Genomic DNA, 4,548 nt, shown 5'->3' on the forward strand with positions numbered 1-4,548 from the left:
GGGGGGGGAGAGATAAATTGGTACAGCGAGCTGGAATGCTGCAGCAGTTATTTAAGGCCCTGTAGGTGCTGCCTAGGCCATATGCTCCCATTATTCCGCTTGGGAGGGGCCCATGTGGGCATCTGAGCAAGGCTGGAGAGAGGGGGAGGAGAAGGGTGGGTGAAAAAGAGAAAGAGGGGGTGATGGAGGGGAGTGAAAGGAGAAAGGTAGCTGAGAAATTATTTTAAGGAGACCAACCCCCCCCAATCAAGCATAGCAGGCATTTTAAGAACGGGATACCTGGTGAAGCCTGAGATGAGAACGAATTAGCTTTCAACGTAAATGATCGCCTTCACCCTCAATATCCGGCTCTCTCTGCGTCGTCTCTGCATAATTCATCTCGTCAAATGTTGAGATGTGACGGAGTATAATTCATGAACTCAAAAACTTTTTAGGTTGATACAGTATAGCTTTCATTAGGATAGGCCTTCTCAAACATTTTCATATCATGGAGCTGCACTTAATGAGATTCTGTACGGCACGCCCCCACACGGGTGTTTGCTTTGTTGCTTGTTGATTTTTCACAAAATTAAAAGAGATTTCCACTGAAATGTGAGAATGAAATATGATCAGAGACTAAACGTCAGACCGTGGATCCCACAGACTTCATTTTGTCAGCTGATATGGGCACATTTTTCAAAAAAAAATCCTTTCTCCTGCAGGTATCTTAATATCTATGTGCTGAGAAAACAAGGCCCAGATGCAGCTTTGTTATTGGCTTTATATCTCTTTCTCTGTCTTGTTTCTCCCTCTCTCTCTCTCTCTCTCTCTCTCTCTCCTCTCCTCTCCTCTCCTCTCCTCTCTCTCTCTCTCTCTCCTATCGTACAGTCTCTTGTCAAACTGAGGCCTGTGTTCCTGATCAGGGCATTGCTCTCATGTTAGCCGCTTCACGGGAAGCACATCCCAGCATTCCCTCTGACACGCCGGCAGCAGCATTACCATAATTGGCTTTTCTACATGACGGGACAGAGGAAATAATAATGTCATTTTATTTACAGCCCTCTTGTCCCGGTCCGAGAGCTATCACCCCCTCCTCCCTCCTCATTCCTCCTCCACCCTCCCTCCCTCCCCTCCTCTCCACTGCACTTTCTCCTTTCCGCACATACACTGACATAAACCCCTCCTTCTCCCCCCCCCCTCCTCGTCTATCTCATCTCCCTCTCTCCCGTGCAGGGCGCGAGGCTCGTTCTGCCACGGCGTGTAGGTCAAGCGATGGCTTTTTGATCAGCTCCTGTCCAAAGCCATCAGGGTTGAGAGGCACGTAATGGAGAGCCGGGTGACAAACAGAATCTGGGGAAGGAATAAGACTGCCAGTTTCCTATTAGGGGCTGGGCTAAACGGCCTCTGCCACCCCCATCCCTCCATCCACCACCTACACCCCCCCCCCTCCCCCCCACCACCACCACCACCATTCTCTGTTGCGAACCCACTCCTACACTGCCTAAATCACATGAGTGAAGGGGCCCGTGATTGGACATTAGTGCCGCAAATGACTGCCGTGATTGCCCCCTCTTCCCAAACTCACATCAAATAAATAGAGAAATGTGTGTAAATAAATAGAAGGAGGGGTGTTGGAGAAATGGCGCTGGTGGTGGTGAGGGGGGAGGCTGACTGGTTTCATCCCCTTCTTTTTCCTCTCTCTCGTTTCATCGCCTCTCTGCCTTTCTTATCTGGTTTGTTTGGCTTTGACATCGGCCAAATGGTGAAGCTCCGCGAGCCTGACAGAGAGTTTTATTGATTTAACAACGAGCAGACTCTCAGCAAAGCAAAGGGAGAAGGCAAAAATGGGTAGGGCGGAGAAAGATAGCAAAGTTTTGAAAAGGAGTGATATGTTTCTGCGTTACTCCGTGCCAAAAACGCTGACGTGTGTGGTTGTATTTCATTTGGTATCGAGACAAGAATCAAGTCATGCACTGAGTCCAGCCGTGTGTGTAACGGGCGAATGTTTTAGGGATGATCTGCACTTAGGTCGGTCGTGTTGTCCCATTGTGAGGCCCAGTGTTGTGTTGAGACAGGATACAGGGCGTTCACCACAGTCTTTTCATCAGAAAAAAAACATCATATCAAAGTGTCATCTGTTCTCTCTCTCTCTCTCTCTGTCTCTGTCTCTCTCTCTCACCACTGGTCTGGACTCTGAAAACAGATTGCAAATGCAAAATCCATAATGACGTCTAGCATTTGTTCATCTTTATAAATTAGATAGGTAATTGATACAAATCCGAATCAACAGTGCTTCATGTGTACTTTAGTTGTGCACGTCTTTCTGGACCTCTCTTATTTAAATAATAAGGATACTAAATAAGGCAGATGAGAACAAAACACACACTTGTCTCTACTCAAATAAAGGTCTGTCGCCTGAAGTATATTTTGTAGCCTGAGACATGAAAACCTTTGATAACATCTGCTTTACAACACCATAAAGTGGGTGTGTCAATCCATTTGTGCATGATGCATTTTTAAAAAGGCTCTTTATAACATCCAAAGGGGCTTTTACAAACCCTTTGTGGTACTTAGCATATTTTAGTTTCCTTTTTAACAGTGTATTAACCATATGTGTAGGTATTGGGAGATCAGTGATACACTTGGATGCTAATTCGTGCTTCCTTGGTGTGTGTTGTTGTTTATCTGGCGTGGCTGGTGGCGGGTTTGATCGCTGCTGCTTCTGACAGTGAGGGTGCAGTGCTATCCTGGCCACGCTGCCGCCTGTCTCCTTGATGGTGGCACGTCCTCGAGCAAAAGTGACAGGCGCTTTGGCGCCCGTGCAGATGGCCCTGCTCACAGCCATCACCCACTCGGCAAACCAAACCGCCAGGGACGGCACGCCAGCCCTGCCCCTTCCCAAGCCCGCCCCTTGCTGCTGGTGTTGCTCCGCATATGGGCGTCCAGGACGAGAGAAAGAGCTTCATCTAGTCGCCAGTCAGAATTACACAGCTTCATGTTGCCGTGATTAAGCAGATAGAGTTTATACGTAGCTCTCAATGGTTTCCCTTCCTAATGCTTCGGGTTTAAGCATCCTCTCAGAATGGTTGCAGCATCTCCAAAGAGATGGGGAAATAATTTATTTCAAACCACGTTTTATTCCCAATATTTTACATTGATGGTTTGCGAAAGCCGTCCACTTGCTGCCTGTGATTTTTACAGATGTCTGTCTCTGCCAGTCTTTTGTCTGGCTCCTTTTGATATCTCCCTCTTTGTTGTTTCCATGACAACATAGCAGGACGGGCATTGATTGACAGGGATCGTCAAAGGGTTCCCTGGCGACCTGCTCATTGTTCGAAGCCCCTCCCTGCTGCAGTCTGTGTTTTGTCACTCATCCAGTGATATTTCTGATCTGCCGCTTCTCAGTCCTGCTGTGTGTTTGTGTGTGTGTGTGTGTGTGTGTTGCACTGCCAACTATCAGGGTTTAGCTATTCTTTGGCTACAGCCAATGTGAGTGACTCACTCATAGGTAATTCCTACTGTATGTATGCACTGTTTGTGTGGGCTCATAAGGAATAGATAGCCGTTCTGCAGGATGCTTTGTATATTAAATGGTTGATATGTATTGATAGCCTCCTGTTCTGGAAGCGGGTTAGCAAAGGGGGAAGACAGTGTAACAGTAGACACTCTGCAGATGTGTTGTAGCGAGTACAGCACATAATGCTAATCTGCTGTGTTAGGGATTTTCAGGAGTTTTAGAAACTGTCTCGGTCTCAGTCTGTCAGTGGGATTGAAGCGCAGCCAGGTTCTCCTGTAGTGCTCTCATTTCACTGAAATCCTGTCAGGCGTTAGGGGAGTATGTTGCTCATTTGGAGAAGGGTGTATCAGTAGCACACAGCGAACTCAGACTTATAGGCAATATTATGGTCGGTGGGTTCAGGTTCGCACCGTGAGAGCAAACATGTATAAGCCGCAGAGTGCGTAAAGTACACACACAGGCATGGGAGGAGGAGCATGCGGACAAACGCGCATTCGCAAACAGGCACTTACTGAGGCACTCACACGCGCACACGCATGCACATCATCACGCAGTCACAGTCGATGGTGCAGCTGCTCACCTCCCCCACCTCCTCCACCCATCTCCTCTCAGGCAGCAGTAAATGTTGCCAGTGTATATACATCAGGTATTATGTCCACTTAGATTATGATATGACAGGTTAGCGTGCCGTTTGAAGCTGACAGCACATCTGTTTCATCAGGAGAGACTGATACTGGCATCTAGGACACACATCTCACCATGCAGGAAGGAGATAAAGGAAGAAGCTAGGGGGCCGTCTTTCCTGTCTCCCTGCCTTCCTCACCCTCTCTCTCGCTCTTCTTTCTCCCTTTTCTCTTACACCCCCTCTCCCCGCCCGCCAAACCCGCCACCTCCTGCTCACTTTTTCTTTCTCCTTTGCATCTTCTTTCCATTCACTTGTTCTTTCCCTAACCACCTCTTGTCTCTCCTACTTACTGATGCTTGCTTCGTTTTTCCTAGCATGCAAACACACACACATACATACACACACACACACACACACACACACACAC

General features: G+C 47.8%; 1 protein-coding gene across 2 annotated transcripts in view; it reads left to right on the plus strand.

Moving 5' to 3' along the window:
- The window catches only part of LOC116691117 (teashirt homolog 1), a 36,783-nt gene that overhangs the window by 26,526 nt on the left and 5,709 nt on the right, over positions 1–4,548 (plus strand). The gene's annotated exons all lie outside the window — the stretch shown is intronic.

The sequence above is a fragment of the Etheostoma spectabile genome, chromosome 6, assembly GCF_008692095.1.
Source record: "Etheostoma spectabile isolate EspeVRDwgs_2016 chromosome 6, UIUC_Espe_1.0, whole genome shotgun sequence".
Taxonomy (NCBI): domain Eukaryota; kingdom Metazoa; phylum Chordata; class Actinopteri; order Perciformes; family Percidae; genus Etheostoma; species Etheostoma spectabile.